This window comes from Podarcis raffonei, chromosome 13 (genome assembly GCF_027172205.1).
Source record: "Podarcis raffonei isolate rPodRaf1 chromosome 13, rPodRaf1.pri, whole genome shotgun sequence".
In the NCBI taxonomy this organism is placed as follows: Eukaryota; Metazoa; Chordata; class Lepidosauria; order Squamata; family Lacertidae; genus Podarcis; species Podarcis raffonei.
The window spans coordinates 35,886,542-35,904,785 of NC_070614.1; the positions used below are offsets into that span (position 1 = coordinate 35,886,542).

The window sequence follows — 18,244 nt, forward strand, 5'->3', positions numbered from 1 at the left end:
TTTAACTGGGTACAGAAAATGCGCTTGTGGTAGTTGTTTGCTGAGCGTTCTTTGTGTATGGTTGCCCGCAGGGCTTCATTTGGCCAGAGCTCAGAAACTTTCCAGAGCACAGCTTTGGAACACAAAAATCAGTAACACCTCTGAGGATGCACGGAGTGCCTTTCCTTCACTACTAACTGCAATCCATCTCCAATAATCTGGGAGCTTCTGAGTCAGAGGGTGAGGCTTCTGAGAAGGTTTGTGCCCTGGCACATCTTTTTTTAGGAGCTTATTTTAGAAAGCTTGCATGACAAATCTGTAGGTTGGTCCAATGTATATCAAGGTGAGAGTGCTTGTAGGGAGAGGGTGTCCTTCATGAAATCTATGAGCCCCACTCACTGACTCAACTTCAGCCAAAACATGCCCCACAGTTACTGTAAAAGGTAAGGAGCCAGGCCCCCAGCCTCCCTGTAATTCAAGCACTGTGTAGCCAAACAAACAGGAGAGACACAGTCTAAAGGCCTAAGGAAGACTTCATATGTTAACAGAGAAGTGAAGCGCTAAAGCTCTCTGAGAATCATCCTCTGCCCTCCACATGTTTTATTCCAAAGTCCTAGTCAGAGGTATGGGAGCTTTGGATGATGAATTGGCAAGGGAAAGGCACCCTGTACATGTTCAGAGGAATTATTCGCTTCAACCACTACCTGCAGTAGAAAAAAACCAGCTAGGGCATTATAGGAGAGGAGTGAATCCCAAGGCCAGATCTCCAGCTCAAGGTGAACAGGCTCAAGCACTAATGTGAATGTGAGTAAATGTCCCCAGGGAGTGCATGTGGTGGTTGTGAGTCAGTCTGAGGTGGTTCTAGGTTTGTGTGTTGTTGGCCCAAAGATGGATGCTAACAGCTGCCCACTAAGAGTGTGCAAGAATAAGCATGATTTATTTCCACTGTATGGTCATACGGTAGAAAGAGCCCAGGACTTGGGTGTCTGAAGCAGAAAATCCAAATGGTTCCTTCACCCCATGATTGTGAAAATAGTAAAATAAATAACTGACAACATATTGGTATTTATCTATGTGCCAGAATGTGCTGACTGCCTTGTCCTACGGGTGAAAGTTAGAAGCAGACCTTGTAGCGATGAAGCATAAAACTGACCATGAATGATGACTGAAATTTCTCATGCAAATCTCTGCATTTGATTGAATATGGGCATTAGTGGAATAGTCCATTTGATCTTTTAGCCATTAGTGTAGGAGTAATTTGTATTTATGTCACTCTTTAGAAGGAAAGTAGTCTTTCAAGTCTTCAATGGCAGACTAGACCACATCTATTCAATTTGATGTATTAAGTTCACCCAGTAGCTGGAAACAGTTCTGATCAAAGGTGGGCTGTTTTTATTCAACATCCTTTAGCTCTGCCAAACTATGCCCTGCGTCTGTGTGCCTGTGCAACTGTCTGGGTATGTCTGCTACAAGACAATCTCTCATTACCTTTGCTAAGCTGGATACCTGCATCTAGGTGCATCCCCAAGGTGGGTGGTGGGAGGGGGGGAAATATACATGGATAAAACCCTGATTCATTCTGGAGGTACAGGGGACAGAGTGCCCTATTCTCTTGCAAATGGTAGGGGTGATTGAGGCCTTGGAAGGGGAGGGGAGAGTAGACAGCAGGTGCTTGAGGGGGGCTCCTACCTTTCAGCACTGCTTTTCCCCAATGCTGGATTAAATTGGGAGCAAGGGTGAGACATGGAGGAAAGACGGGTGATTTCAGACTCAGGTTGGGTGTGGGCGGGGGGAGTGGACGTGTGGTTTTGCCCCATGTTGGTGGGGGTGTGGCTTATTGGGGGGGAAGGTTGGTTATGTTTGGCAGAGGATGGTGCCAAAAGAGGGGAAGGAGGGGCGGGCTCAGGGATGGTGGGGGAGGGACACAGAGCTATTTTTTCAAGCAGATGTAATATAATAATTATAATAATAAAATTTAGAAAGTGATGCTATTTTTTCACAAATCCCTCTTTTTCCCTCTTCCAGTTGCCACAGCAACATTTTTAAAAGTCCTGTACTGGAGGCATAAGGATTTCCCACGGGGCCAATCGAGGGAGAGAGGACCACTAAAAATGTAGGGGGTGAAGGAAGAGTATTATTTTGCCAAAAATAATAATATGTAAGAGAAAGATTTCTTTTGTGGTTTTCAAAGTGTTCTTCTCCCAAATGTGAGTGATCTTTCTTCTGCTCACACTGAGCAAAAATATTAAATCATGTCAGTTGCTCAAGAGAAACAAAACAAACAAACTTTTATAAATTTTTTTTATTCACCCAAAACTTTTCACTCTCTGAAAATGTGCAATTTGACTTTAAAAAAAAAACAAAAAACTTTATCTACGCTCAATCCCAAAACTGAAACTTTCATAAGGAATGCTATATTTTAATGCCTTGAAACTTGAAATTATTTTTTACTACTTTGTAATTATAGGTGACCAAAATAAATAAACTAGACAGGGGGCGCGTTGGAAGATGGCCGACAATAACATCTCTCTGACCCACATGAGGTAGTTTAGGGGCTGCTATGGGAAGTAGGCAGCCTTCCCTCCCCACCAGGATGTGGTGGGGTGCTGCCTGGCCAGCGGTGTTCACAATGCACCCCCTGATCCGAGAGATGGGGGTGCAGAACACTTGGCATGAGCCCTCGGTGAGGTCAGCTCTTCCTGACGCCGATTCCGATTAGCGCGTGCTGGTTGCTTCAGCCCGGAATTATAATTGGAAACAGATGATTGGAAATGAAGCTGAAGCACATATATCAAGCAAAGCTCGACAGATAAGGCTGCTGAATAATGGATCTCTGCGACTGAAAGCGACGGATGGATAAGTAAATCTTTTGATATGTCATCACCAAGAGACTGTATGTTTGGAATGAAGGGGGGGTGGAGGAAAAACTCTTTTTTTTTTCTTTATATGATGTGACAAAAATAACCCTCCACTCCAGAAAGAAACAAGATCATTGCATCTTTTTTAAGAAGCATAAGCAGAAGTTTAAGACTGTGTGGGAGGTGGAAAATAAGATAGGTGGACGCTGAGGAATTTTTATGACGTAGTAAAAAAATGGCGTCTCGCCATGACAGGCTGCCGGAGAAAAGAAAAGAGAGATGGGGGAGGAGAATCAGGGAAACTGAAGTTTGATCTGACAGAGCCCCTTGATCTATTTGATTTATTCGGCTAGCCTGGAAAAATAAAAGACAATGAAGATTAATTTTGTTTACGGAGGTGTTGAACAGGGCTGTCCTGGACTAATCCCACACAGAGAAACCAGTTTTCAGTCTGCTTATGAGAATCATCAGAGATCGCAAAGAAAGGAATGTACGACAACAACAAGATGAAGAAAATATATAAAGAACTATCTGGACTGAACTGGATAGGACTGATTAATTAATGCAGTAAAATAAGTGAAGTCTGGACTTAGCCGGAATTTTGGACTCGTGTGGAGCTTGATATATGGGTACCCCCAAAAAATTTTAAAATTTGGCTGTATAATTTGGAACTAATATGATTTGAACAATATGATGTGATTGGCCTGTTAATAAAAATTATTTAAAAAAAAATTTAAATCCTAAACATTAAGATTTCAGTGTTTTTTAAAAAAAAACCCAACAACATTTCTTTGATCATTCCAAAAAGAAATTCGACAGGAAAATTTCCAACACTTCAAGAGAGAATTGTAAATGTGGGGGAGATGAACATTTCTCTGACACACACAACAGAAATGCCAGGGTCTTTATTCTACCCGACACCCCGTGGTATTTCCTTCCTTCACATGCAATTCATGTGCCAAAATGTTTTGAATTCTCAAATGAATGTTGAACTGTTAAGTGTTGGGAGGCATTTGGTGGGGCTGGAGGGTCAATGGGGACAACATACACACTTGTATTAATGTACCGAACCCCTTATCCCTTCTGTCTTTGTTTCATTCTTTATTTCTTCATGCTTCTCCACCTCCCGCACAGCCTCATTCTTCCTTCATTCTAGAGGAGCTGCCCTATTAGACTGTTGCAGCAAAACCAAACCAACCAAGAGTCTTGTTGTGGCACCTTAAAAACTCAATATAAGTTCGCTATAAATTCATGTCTTTAGTTTCAGTAATCCCAATTAACTGTCATGGGCTTCCCCCAAAAGAATCCCAAGAAATTTTAGCTTGGTGAGACTATTCCACCCGACTCTTGTGCTTTCATTACTACAATTTCCCAAGACAGAGGGGAAGATTATTAAACTAGTTTCTGTCTTTGGTGTAGATAAGAGCTAACAAATTTATTGTGATGGATGCTTTCTAATTAAACAGGGCGGTCGCCTGTACAAGTTCCTGCCGCAATAAAATGTTGTCTTTAAGGTGTCACAAGAATAAGATTCTTTGTTATTGTTTTGCTAGGAGACACGGTCTCCTTATTGTCCTCTTGACAGGAAATTATTTCTAAGAATTTAAAGTTTGCTCATTCATTCCATTCACATCCAAACCATTCTCGGTTCCAATGAAATAAGCAAACTATGTTCTCTTTCCACTCCCTCCCCGCACTCCAGTTTGCCTTTCAAAGGACTTAAAGATGAAAAGACGAGACAAGAACACAGGCTTAAAGAAAAACAAACCACAAGTGCGGAACTGGTGACTCTTGCCTCTGTCCAGCTCTGGGCACTGGTATCTGTGGAAGGAAACAGACTGTTCCACATATAAGTATTCCTAGCTAGATGGGCACCTGCATGTGCAACTAAGTCTTCCACGTGCAGTTCTGTCCTCGGATCTGGTAGGAGAACCTCTTTTAAAAAGCTAACATCCCAATGATTGGCTGCTTTGGAGGGACAGCATGGATTCACTTACCCTTCCATGCCAAATAGCAAATTGGTAGGGTTTCTCAATCTGTTTTTAAGAGCTGAATGTGCACAGCCCCATCTCTGCACATGCTCCAGGGGATCCCACAGAACAACTTCTGGCAAAATGCATCAAGAGTTTGCAATCCTGTGTGTGCACAGAAATTGTGTCTGTCTGTGTATATACATATGCACACAGACGTACACAAGCATAGGGCAAAGTTTCTGCACACGCATACATACTTGCGCACACAGGGGTAATAATAAAAGAGTACAGTTGCAGTTTGCATGGATAATCTCTCTCTCTCTCTCTCTCTCTCTCTCTCACACACACACACACACACACACACACACCCAAAAAAAAAACAGTACTAGAGACCCATGTGAGAAAGCATCCCCTGTTTTTCAGAAAGGCAACAATCACAATGGCAGTGAGCACATAAGCATAGGTAATAACTTCCACACAACCATTTCTCCAAATACACATACATTCCAAAAGATGTGCACACCATCAGAAAACAAAAGTGGTTTGCATACACTTCGTGTCTCACCAAAGCTATCAGCACATAGGGCCCCTCCAGGAATTCTTTTTATTGCTCATTCATGACAATTTGTGCCCCTGATGCTATTAAGGCAGTCACACGTGATTCCGCTTTCAGTATTGTTTGTCCCGACAAAGATTTTGTGTGCAATCACACTGCTTCATTTCCAAGCAGTGCATAGCTTGTAACTTCCTCCTGAAATCCCATAGCTTTCTATACCCCAAGCGTTCTGGTTTATTTTTGTCCCAGCTTTGTTGCATGATTGCCCTTTTGGCCAGCAATAATGTGGTAACATTGGGGAAGCATTGCAGAGCAAACTAAAGCAGAATAAACCTACCACAAATGCACTATTGTGTCAAGAACATGTTGCAGAACATACCCACAATAAAAACAACCATCTGGAGGGTCCCTATATGTTATATAAAGCAGCCCAAACCAATTTAACTGCTATTATAGCTGCTCCCAAGATTCCCGGGTTGATACTTTTTGATGTGTTGAATGTTCACAGTTTGACCTTCTCAATAGAATTTCCAGCTTTTTCAACTACTCTCTCTAGCTGTGCCCTAAACAACAGCTTGATCAGCAACTGGCAGGCAACAGGGTTGCCACATGTCAGACTTTACAGACAACATTCCTCTATTTGGAGGGCTGTCTAGTCCTAGTTCAAAGCTTTAAAAAATCCTAATAAAGAAAGCAGCAGGGGCCTTGAAGTGGCTGGTCAATTTTTAACACCTGGACAGAAAACTCAGCAGGCACATGGGTCATGGTCTTCCTAATTTTGGTGAGATATGTTGTATTTAGATTTAAGTTATAGTAATTATTTCTAAATTTGCATCTGTATATCTATATTAGCAGTTTTAAATTTATACAAACCTATGCCCCCTTTGCCCTCTGTTTTGGACAACATATAAGGGCCCACCCTAGCAAGCAATAACATTTATGTCCATAATTACCAGTGCCAACTGAAAATTTGGAAACCCAACTTACTTAGCTGCTGTTAAAAGATCACTTGCTGAAGGAAAGGGTTTTTTTTTAAAGAAACAACTAATTTGCATTTGCAGTGTAATAAATGTATTGTCTAGATGACCTACATAAACTGGTTTCTCTGCCATGGCTTCCCACACTGTCAGCTGAGTAGAGTAAGAAGAGGCCAAAGCTCTCTTAACAGAAATAAAAAATTAGTAGCCTCTTCAAAGTACAGTTCTCTGAGGTCCATGGAAGAAGCCATGGCCATTAAACTGATTTATTACTAGTTTAGGTTGTAATACAGATGTGTCCCCTAGGGATATACTTGAAGAAACATTCATGACTGGGTAATCCACACTCAGTATTCACACACTGGGCAACACACAGAAGTGTGTAGCCCATGCATTTACGCACAAACCAGCACATCTATGCAAAGCATGGGCTGATGGCGCTCACACTTGCCCACATAATTCTGACTCACATTCTCAGGGCATATCCACACTATAGTTTTTTTTAATCAGTTATAACAAAGATTCAGATGTCATGGCAACCCCCAACGAATTCTGGGAACCGTAGTTTGGTGAGTGTGCCGAGACGTCTTTGTTAGAGATCCCTAGCCCCCCAAGTAAAACTCCAGTTCTCGGGGTCCCCTGGGGAAAGGCAGGTGTTGATAATGCCCACGCTCAACACAGATATAAAGAAAGCATATATACAAATGTACACCCACAGTCAGAGAGTAGCAGGACCCCACAATATGCAAACCTTCTAGCCGGACATGTGCACCACATCACCACAACCGCATCAGTACCACACTTTGCAGCTGTTTCTTGTGGGCCATTGAGTTCTCCCATTGCTGGGCTGGGCTACAGGGACAGAAAGGCAGCCATTTTGGACTGCAATACAAGGAGGCAACGTTGCTCCTCTTTCAGAGACTTTTATGCTGCTCCCTCCATCGCACACATGCTCTCCCTTGTGGAAGAGCTACCGCCAGGTCAATCTCATACAGAAAGCAATAAACCAGCCCCCATTGCCAGCCTGTCCCAATAAGGGAGAGGCTCTCTGTACACAGCAATGCACTCTCACACTCTGCCTTGTGACGACAGGACAGCACGGGGCATCAATTGCATCACATCACCCTCTCTCCAAAGCCAGCCAGTTTGACAAAGCCCCTTCCATCCTTCTCACCTATGCCCTTTTCTCCTTCCATTGTGGCTTAGACTCAACTATCCCTTATCATTCTAGCTATTCCTTCTCGGTCACAGCCAGCAAGCCCCTATTTTCTCTTTCCGCTCATCCAGTCCAACATATACCTTTCCATCAGTTTACCCAGACAATTGTCCATGGCCCACATATTTTCCCATCCACCTTTCTAGTTTCCTTCACATTCCCCCCCCCCACAAGTCAATCCAGCTCAAACATCACATTAAATCAGAATGTATTTCATCTGTAATTTCACCAAAATATGTAGGAAAGCCAGAGACCTAAGGTCTGGCAATCTCCCATATTTTATCCATCCATGCCGCATGGGTTCTTAAAGTGACTCACCAATTCTTCTGTCTTTATGAAGTCGTGCACATCATATTCTCCAAGGCTGATCCATCCTCGTAACAGATTTGTACGTGATCTTGGTGATACTGGCTCCAGTTTGCACCATGGCTCCAGTTTGCATCCACTCCGTCATAATCTATTCATGGTTTCTGTTGGTGAACATCATTGGTCCATCATCATTAAGCATTTGTCCATTTTCCCTTCCACACATTTTTCACCTCTCTAGTCCTCCTTCATTAACTTCTTCACATGCACCCTGATACCTCATTTGTCTTGTACTGCAATTTGCCCAAGAGAGGGAGGGATTAACCAGCAAAATCCAGGCCTGTTGAACCTAGAAGGAGCAACTGGGCCAGACTGGTTTTGGTTGCTCACTACCACCCACCCTTGCATCCTTCCATTAACATTCAACTCTGGTGCTACAAGGGACTCCTGGATGAGGGTTTGGGCCTGTGTTCCCCTGAAAACTCTGTTAAGACCTGGCCCTGCCTCCCATCCCTTTGCATCTCCCCTTGATGGCGATAGAGAGGGAGGTGCATCTCACCTTTTTCCCATTCACAGTGATCTTTTTATTTCTTCTCTCATTTTACATTTCATCCACTCTGCTTCCCCACCAACACTCCATCCTCCACCCCAACCCTTATCGTCCCCTGGTCTTTGGTCTCTGGGACATTATACTGTCTGCATGAGCTGACATGCCGAGGTTACAGCATGTAATAAAATTATTTCCTTTTCATTTAAAACTTTCAAAAAAAAAACCAACAACCTGCATCCAGACTATTATTCACAGGTGGAAAGAGGGTTGGAGGGAGGGACATGGAAGAAGGAAAGCCAGCTTGATGGTGAAACCTGTACTATTTCCTCTTTGTTCCTCTGTTGGCCAGAGAAGACAAGATGGCAGCACCATAGGTAAACATCACCCTAGAATACCAGCACCATCTAGGGGATTCTTCCCTAATCAGCAGAGGAAGAAGATTAACACACGTTTCCTGCAACAGATGGCAGCTGGTTGTGGTGTCTGACCTGGAAGAGGATTGCAGGCTACAGGAAGTGTCCCCTTGCCTGCCCTTTGCTTTGAAGTCTTAAGGTCTTTCCAGATCGGAGGCTGGGATGGGAGTGGGAAGCACCTGCTATTAAGTGCTAAATAAAACAACAGACCCAGCACCTATGGCACTACATCAGTCCCCACACCTCGTTGCTGTGGAAGATAGGCATTCCATTGCAGGGGATCAAGAGTGTGTGACCTCTTAAAAAGGGGGTGGGACTGGTTAGACTCAGAAATAATGACTGGCCAAAAAACACCCTTCATGGTTGTTTGGGGCATCATCATTGGGGATTTGAACCTAGGACTCTGGGCCAACACTTCACAGGTTCCTATTACTGCTGCAGCTGTGGCAGGGGTCTGCATCTTCCCTTCAACACAGCCTTGCAGACTGAGTGCAGAGAAAATGTGATTTTTCACATTTCACATAGTAATGCACTGGTTGAGGTTATTTCAAATGTGAAGAAGTCAGAGGGTCATGGATAACTGTTCCACAATTCCTCTGCAAAATCACCACCAAGGAATACCCTTATCACCCAACAAAGAAATGATTCACACATACAACCAAACAAACCACAGCTTGGCTCTACATGAACAAGCCTAGCAGCACTCAAGCTTATGTGCTCCCTCCTTCCCTCTCACACATACCAGCTCCTTTCTTGATCTGTCCAAACCATTAAACACTGGTTTCTGATCCTGTTTCACAAGGAAAGTACAAACCATATTTTGCCAGTTCAGGCAAACCAGCCAACAATGGTTTGCCATAAACCAGCGAAGAAGTAGGTGGGGATGCCACCTCTTAAAGATATATTTGCCTTTTTCTGTGATTGGTTTTGACTGCATTGCAATTTTCCAAAGCAATCTTACTGCTTTTGAGGAGTTAGGCTCTGTTTCCTGGATCAAAGAAAAACTCTGGGTGACAGACTTCTGCAGGAACTCTCAGCTAATTTGCAAGTGAGTAATGACAAAGCTGAGCTGCAATGGAGGGCCTGTGAACATCTATCACCCACATCTGTTAGGCTCAATGAAGATCACACATGGCAGTCCAAATCAACTCAGTCTCAACCTTTGCTTCCATATGGATGTTGCCAGCCCACAGGATCCAACATCTGCAGTAGGGGTGACTTTTAGAAAAACCAGTGTTTAATCTCTACAAATGAGGTGCTGTAGTCCAAGCACCCCTAGGAACTATCATCTGGGAATGCCTATGCATTACTCAGAAAATGGCCAAGTTGTTGCAATACCTTAGATATGCTATACCATTTAACATGGAACCAGCAAATCAAATGGAGCCTGTCAGCCACCTAACTCACTTGTCACCAGGAGCTCATTGACCTGCTGATTTTTTAGAATCACATAAAGTGGAGAGACATTGACAGGCAAACAGCAGGCCACACAATACACGGCTGCTGAGAATGATTAGCTGGTAAGTTATGAGCTGCACAGGCCTGCATTTAAGCATAACCCCGATCTAAAGTCAAGCAAGTAGCATCTCTGCACAATTTCTAGCCTACCCGTTTAGATTGCTCGTAGCATCTGTGAGGATTGGGCAATCTCATCACATTGACTTTTTACCTTACCCAAGTCAGTTCCAGCACCTTTTCCTGCCCTGACATTGATGCTTAACAAAAATGTTTATATATCTGAGTGCCACTGAACAGATCACACCAAGGGATCCCCCATTGACAAAGATGTCCTCGTTTTGAATCTCATTATTCAAGCCCTTGTAAAGTTTCTGCATCTCACTTGGCTTTCTTTATCCTGCAACTGCATCAAACAGCTGCTGGGAGGCTGCCCGACAGACTGGACCACGTCTACACAACGCATTATAATCTGTCTTGAAACTAGTTTAATTCTGGCTCCCCAGCCTGACCAAAGGATTGTGGGAATGCTTTGCTAAACTGCTCTTAAGTTCTGCATAAAATGTGAGCTCTGAAGGTTAGTTTGGTTCAGAGCCATGGCAAACAGGTTTTGAAAACACTTTTTTAAGTTTGTACCATAGACAAGGGATAGTATTCAGTGAAGTCAGGCTCACCGCACACACTGATATTAATTAAGTTGAGTTAGCAATATCTATTCACTTCAATGGGTCTTCTCTGAGTAGTACTAGTGTCGGGATACCACCTATGGTATGTTTGCTCAGCTGCTTATGCTGCTTCATAACATCTTCTACCGCAGTGCTATCAACCCAACTTGGAACAGTCGCCTTTTAAAAAGCGGCAGCATCAGCACCATCAACAAAGATTAGTCCACAGCAGGGATGGCTGCTGCCCACGGGGACTGGGAAAGCAGAACGCAGAGAGTCCAATAGTAGGCAGAGCTGGAGCCAATGAGAAGCAGAGCCAGCTAACTCTAGCTTTGAGTCTTTCAGACTAAGGAGGAGGAAGCTAATAGCCAGTGGCACCTCCTGGAGGTTGGAGGTGCAGTATCCCATTTGTCCTAATGGACCGGCCTCCACTCCTACACAGGCCTATTTAATTCTTTATAACACCAGTCACTACAGAGAAGCAGCAAAACGATCAAATATATAAGTACTTCTGAGGAAACTGCGGTAGGGGTGGGGGATGGGAGAGAGCTATGCCACCTACGTTAATGACTCTCCTCTGCCTACCCTAAATGGCACCCTTGAATGGGATCCCAAGCTTTACGGGAGACAAATTCGTCATCTCTGCCCTTGTTTTTGAGCCAGCTGTTTTTATTCTTTAATGAATCGGCTCCCCCATTAAATGGATTCCGCGTCCTTCCAAGGGGCCCTGGTGGAATTGGGATGCTTCTGCGGTTAGCAAAGAGGCTTCTGGGCCTCCCAGCCACCGACGGGAAATGGCTTTTGGCTGGCAGCACAGGAGGACTGGCCACTTGCCAAATCCCTTGATCTATGCCAGGAACTCCTTGAGCCCAGCCACGGACAAGGATATTGGCAGAGAAAAATGCAGACAGATTGTAGGGGGAACAGGAGCGGTGAGGACAAGGGGCTGTCAGAATTGGTGCCCTCCAGATATGGAAAAGACTGCACACACACCTCCCTCGGAAGGGCACGTGTAAACCAGACATTATGAACTAGTTTAAGGATGCAATGCCATACACAATTAAACACATTTAAGCCTCATTGAACTCAGCAAGATTTAACTTCTGAGGGGACTTACACAGAATGGTGCTGAAATGCTAAGCTTGGCTGTCATGGCCGCGCCAGCTAAGGAACTTTAGGAAACTTGAGTTTTGTGAAGAAGCCAGTAGCGTTTCTAACCACAAAATTATTTCAGCTACATACTCAGTACTTTTGCGTCCAGGTTCATTATCTTGTACTTGGTTGAATGTCAAGTATTTAAAGTCTGGTGGTTTTTGCTGTTAGTAAATATACAATGATGCTCCTTGGATCACAAGCACACACAACACACCCCTTAACTTTTTTGATAGGCCATCTAAACACTATTTTTATAAGGCTATGATGCAGGGGAGGCTAAAATTGGGGACAAATCAGGCCATGGAACTAAAGCATTTCATTAAGAGACATTCTTATCTTTCCCCTCATAATTTGAACACAGGTTAAATGTGCATGCCAATTCTGGTCAGAGCCTCTTAGAAGCAAACTTAAAACATATTGCACTCCACTAGGCCCCAAATGCTGGCTCACCAGGAGGAGATCCCTCTAATCTTCCACCTCCAGACCAGTCTGAATCCAACCTGCTACCGATGCTGACCAGTCATTAAAAATAATAATAATCAACAAATACAAGTTAGAAGTGGCCAAGGATTATGAACACACAATTCTCATCACTATTATACAAAAAAGGGAAATTCTAGAGCAACCTATGTCAACTGAGCTTCAAAACTGTTAGGAAATGCCTCAGCCATACACAGTATATCTAAAGAGAGCTGAAGGTGGCATGGTTGAAACGTGATTTCCTCACAGTGTAGGTGCTCAATTACAGTGGTACCTCGGGTTACAGATGCTTCAGGTTACAGACGCTTCAGGTTACAGACTCCGCTAACCCAGAAATAGTACCTCGGGTTAAGAACTTTACCTCAGGATGAGAACAGAAATTGCGCGGCGGCAGCAGGAGGCCCCATTAACTGAAGTGGTACCTCAGGTTAAGAACAGTTTCAGGTTAAGAACGGACCTCCAGAACGAATTAAGTTCTTAACCCGAGGTACCACTGTATTTCCATGGACGACTGGCCAAAACAGATACTCCCACCCGCAGGTGCAAAACCTGTGAATACAATAATGCTCACCAGGCAATTATGCTTCTATGATACAACTTCAACTCACCTGACAAAAATCTTCTCGACTCTTGTTTTACGTGTGCTCTTAATCCGACTTCAAATAAGTTCCAGGCTATTTTAGCAGTCTTAAGGCCTAGTTCTGAAGGCCAAAGCAGACATGAGGGTGCAACCATCCATACTGACTGTCCTGACTGAAGCTGAAGTGGGGAAATGGGGGGGGGGGAGGTGTGGAGAAATTGTATTCTTGCTGTTCTCTGTAGCTTTAAGGCTAAGCAATTTCCCCTCACAGTCCCACTTCAGTATGGGAAGTAAGCCAGGCTTAAAGAATATTGCTTAAAGCAACAAGAGTGTGGGAAGGGAAGGCTGGAGAGGGAGACATGGTTTGCTCCCCTAACAAATATTAATCTTTTCATGTAAAAAACAGGCACCCACCAACGCAGCCCTGTTTTATATGTGAATGAAGCCAGACAAACTGATAAACCATACACAGCTATTACAACTGGTACAGTCCTCACAGAGGCAGTAACTCTGTGCCTGGCTTGTACCACTTCAGGTGGTAGTTCGCATAACTCCGTATAAAAGTTTTTTTAAAAAAAACAATCTAAAGAAAACCTGCATAGCAGCAAAGAAGAGTAGGATAGATCCCTAGTCTTGCTGACACTGTCAGGTTTCTACGTGTAGGTCTGTTTTTGAGAGAGGAAGAACATTCAGTCATGGTACCTTCTCACCCACACCTGTAGACTGGAATGGTACAATCCAGACACCGACTAACCATGGTTGGTGGGGGATGGGGTGGAACAAGGCTTAGGAACTGTAGCGTCTCGCTAAGGTTTACGGGGAGGATATACTGGACGCCACAGGAATCATAGTTCCCAGATGCATTGACACATTCCTCTCCCTCCCAGGAGGAAACGGAGGGGACAACCCCTTTACAGCTTCCTAGCTTCCTTGTTTTTGCTTCTTCGTTTGTGTTCCTTCATAGCTAATTAAATGTCTTAGCCCAGAGGGGCTGAGTTAATGAGAACTGAGTGCACTGGCTCCCCAGAGGGATTCTGGTCAGATTTCTCTCTGTGTTTTACACACACACACACAACCAGCTCTGCCAATGCAATTAAATTCTATATCGCACAACAAAGGTAAAGATATGTTACAACCTGCTATTATTAGATACGGACATTTCTGAACTAAGGCAGGAGACTTAACAGGCAGTTACACACGTACTCCTCACTTAGGTCAGTCCAGTTTTTTATTTGATGAGGAAAGTCAAACAAAATAACAAACAAACATATTTTGAGCTTCGACCAGCCCTCTGTGAACAAAGGGCCCATTTATGAGCAGCATCTGCGGTGGCAGCCATCTCTACAGCCCATGTGGAGCCATGCCTTGACCTGAGAGCCCAGCCCCTGTATTTTGGACCTCACTATCAACAGGTTTAAAAATGGAGGAGGGGGAGGCTACACTACAACATTAAACAGGTGAAAATAGAGACACATTTGTAACATGCTCTGAAGAACCACTGTCCATCGAGCAGCCCACCACAAGACACACCGCCAAAGGATCTCCATCTCCTATAAAGTTATACGCTGAATTGTTTTCCTGTGTAGTTGCCTGGGGGAAAATATATATGTATAATTGGCCCACAATTGGTTCTGAACAGTTAACATTTTACCTCAGAAGCAGCTGCAGAGGGTGAAATTGCAGGCTCTGTGCTGAGCAGGTGTTGGACACTGGAGATGATGCAACGTCTCTTACCTCAGTTTCTTGGGAGACAAGCCATATTCACACCACACATTCAAAGCACGACGGTGCCACTCTCGGCAATAATTCTGGGAGCTGTCGTTTGTTAAGAGTGCTGAGAGATGTTAGGAAACCCCAATTACCGTTTCCAGAGTGGTTTGACAGTCTATCCCTCTTCCCATATAGCTATGGGAATTGTCCCTCTGTGAGGGGAACAGGGGTATCCTAACAATAAAATCAAGAAGAAACGTAATAATATGGCTAGTTTGAATCAATGTCCCAAGCAAGCAGGGTCACTATTGTTTTAAGTGTACACAAAATGTCCAGTTGAGAAATCTGCGCAGTTGGGAAGCTGATAATGTGCAGTTAGGTAAAATGGGGGCTGGGAATGATATATTCTAGGCATATAAGTGTGTTTAGCACTTAAATAATAGGAAATGTCAGAGACAGCATGCACACAAATCACACAGGGTAGTAAAGTGCAGCTAGTTTCCATACTTAAAACAAACTGCTCAACCCATATTAAAACACCTTCTTTTGGGCCAGGACCTCCTCTTCTTTGCCTTCAACTTTGGGCAGTTAACTTTATTGAACTAAGGCAGATTTGTAAATGAATCACTGCTGTAGAGTAGAGAATAATGACTGACTCCCATGGGGAAACTGCCATTGATACAAGGAGCAAAACACACACAGTGTTGACAGGGAATTTGTGCAGTTGGAAAGCCTGCTTTAAATAAAACCCTGTAAGCAAGTGTAAAGTGATGCACATTGGAGCAAAAATATTCCTAACTTTGCAATTATGCTTATGTGGTTTGAACCAGCAGTGGCTGACCAAATAACGCAATTACAATGCCAATCTAGTATATGGCAGCTGTGGAAAAAGCTGATTTCTTTGTTAGGATTCATTGGGAAAGATATTGAAAAGAAACCTGTCAACATCATAACACCTTGATACAAATCAGCAATATGACTGCATGGAAAATTACAACATTTGGGTTTTTGGTTTTGGGTTGGTTGGTTGGTTGGTTGGTTGGTGTTTTTGTTTTGTTTTTTGGGGGAAAGAGGCAAGTAATAAGGGGGACATGATAGAGGGCTATATAATTATGCAGAATGTGGAGAAAGTGGAAAGGGAAAGTTTTTCATCCTCTTGTGTAATACTACAACCCAGCCTGGATGATTCAGGACAGAAAAAAGGAAGTGTTTATTCACACAGTGCATATTAAGTAGGCAATTCACAAGCAGCAGATGTAGTGATGGTCACCAACTCATACAGCCTTAAAAGCTTTAAAAGATCTAATTATGCTTGTGGGATGGAGGTTTAACCACTGCTAGTTTAAACCAGAGTTTCCCAAACTGTTTTTGGACTACAATTCCCATCATCCCTGACCACTAGTCCTGCTAGCTAGAGATGATGGGAGTTGTAGTCCAACAACAGCTGGAGACCCAAGTTTGGGAAACCCTGGTTTAAACCAACTCATGGGGGATAATAAGGTAATCTCAGGCTGATAGCCATGATAGCGATGTACTATCTCCAGTATCAGGGGAGGTAGTACATGTCTCTGAATGCCAGTTCCTGGGAGAGCACTGTTGCACCCAGGTCTTGCTTGCAGGCTTCCCATAGGCATCTGACTGGCCCCTGTGACAACAGAAAGCTGGACTAGATAGGCAACTGGCTAGATTCAGCAGAGTTCTTCTGATATCAAGATACCATACAATTTAAAAGAACCAGTGTCGTGCTGTGTAGCATTTAGGGGGCTGGATTGGGGCCAGGGAGATCCAGGGTCTCTATTTGGGCCAGCCATCCTCTTTCAACCTAAACCACCTCACAAGCTTGTTATTCTGAATATAAAATATGTGGCAGGGGAGGGGGAAGAGGAACTTAGTGTGCTAAAAATATAGCAAATATCAGAGCAGCTGAAAGCCTTGAGGGAATTTCATTTCTAAACCTTTTCCCCATAGCTAATTTGTTTTCCTTTCATAGTTTACTAAGGTTGGGGTTTGTTTTGGTTTTTTTTAAAAAAAGTCTAAGTATATATTTTATCCAGTCTTCCAGTCCTGTTTAGGAAAGGAGGAGAAAGGGTTGCTTAAGAGCAACTACTCTAATGCTTCTGAGCATGTGCAGAATGCCTACCAAAGGTATATTTCAGAGGAAGAAGAGTTGTTTTTTTTTAAAAAAGGCAAATTGCATCTTACGTAGTATAATGAATATCAGCAAAAAGTCCAAATACTGGACACACTCCCCCCCACCCCACGACTTTGCAAACTCCTGTTTTGACAGCTTTTCAAATGTGCAAAGTTCTGGCTGCTTGGCAACCCTAGTGGGGAGCTGCGGATGAAGACCAACACAAGGCTGGATTCTGGCACTGTGGGATGGAAGGTAGATCAGGAATATGGGTAGACCTGGCATAGCCACCTAGGTCAGCCCTGAGATTAAATAGGCAGCATCTAGTTTCTGGGCAAGGATAAAGGACCATTAACAGCTGGATGAAGTTGAGCACAGACAAAACATAGACAGGAGGTCGGTGGAGGGTGGCCGACTCAGCTCCCTGGCCTGGGGTACATATGGCACTACTGAAGTGGGGTCTGATTTTGGATGTCACAGCATGCATGCTCCCAGCCTGGATAAAAATAGGTTTGCTCCCCGGGGACACAGGCAGTTGCATAACGGGGGCTGCAGTTCCAGAAATAAACCCCCTCTATTGGGGCAGCGATGGAAGAGGAGGTGTGGATATGCGTGTTGCAGCTTTGCTGGGGTGACCTAGATTTCCCGTAGCTTAAGCCGAGAAGGACGTTAATGCAATTTTTTTGTTGCCGCTAAAATCTTTTGCTGCCAGCCACAATCCTTAGCCGTGCCGGATCGAGAAGGTGCCCCTGGCACCCAGGAACCCTTCAGTCGCTTGCACCGGACTCACGGCTTTTTGTTTGTCAGAATTTTAATAGCAGCGCAGAAGGCACTTTACACGGTCCTCATTCTCTGCCTCACAAGAGCCCCATGAAAGTACGCCAACTGGTGTAGCCACATTTTACAGAGGGGGGAACTGAGGCCATTAACGATTTACCCAAGGCCAGGGCTGGGCAAGGGTTTTAAACAGGGCAACCACTTCTGCAGCCACGATCCAAGGCATGTTTACTCTGAAGTAAACTAGTTCTAATTTTGCCCTCCTGCTGCTGCTGAGTTCCATAAAGGGCAAACTTGGGACACAGGAGAGAGGAGAAGCCGACAGCCAGCACTAGTCTCCTGGACTGGTTGTAAGGATGGATGCAGAGGCAGGTGAAGAATGACTCAGAACAGGCTCTGGTGACCTCTTCACCCCAATGGGCTAACCATTAGAAGACGTGCAAGAAGTTTAGAAGAGTATGTG

The 18,244-nt window shown here is 44.0% G+C and overlaps 1 protein-coding gene and 1 long non-coding RNA gene across 2 annotated transcripts in view; one reads left to right on the plus strand and one right to left on the minus strand.

Annotated features, from left to right (window-relative positions):
- LOC128400628 (integrin alpha-M-like) overlaps positions 1-13,709 on the minus strand; it is a 159,481-nt gene extending 145,772 nt beyond the window's left edge. The window contains exons 1-2 of the mRNA XM_053362957.1: positions 13,192-13,709; positions 7,878-8,029 (exon numbers count right to left, since the gene is read on the minus strand). The gene's annotated coding sequence lies outside the window, so the exon portion shown is untranslated. The remainder of the gene's footprint in view (positions 1-7,877; positions 8,030-13,191) is intronic.
- On the plus strand, positions 706-2,275 carry LOC128400633 (uncharacterized). The gene is made up of 2 exons (XR_008327352.1): positions 706-850; positions 882-2,275. It is a non-coding gene; the product is annotated as an uncharacterized LOC128400633 (long non-coding RNA).
- Positions 13,710-18,244: the final 4,535 nt, after the last annotated feature.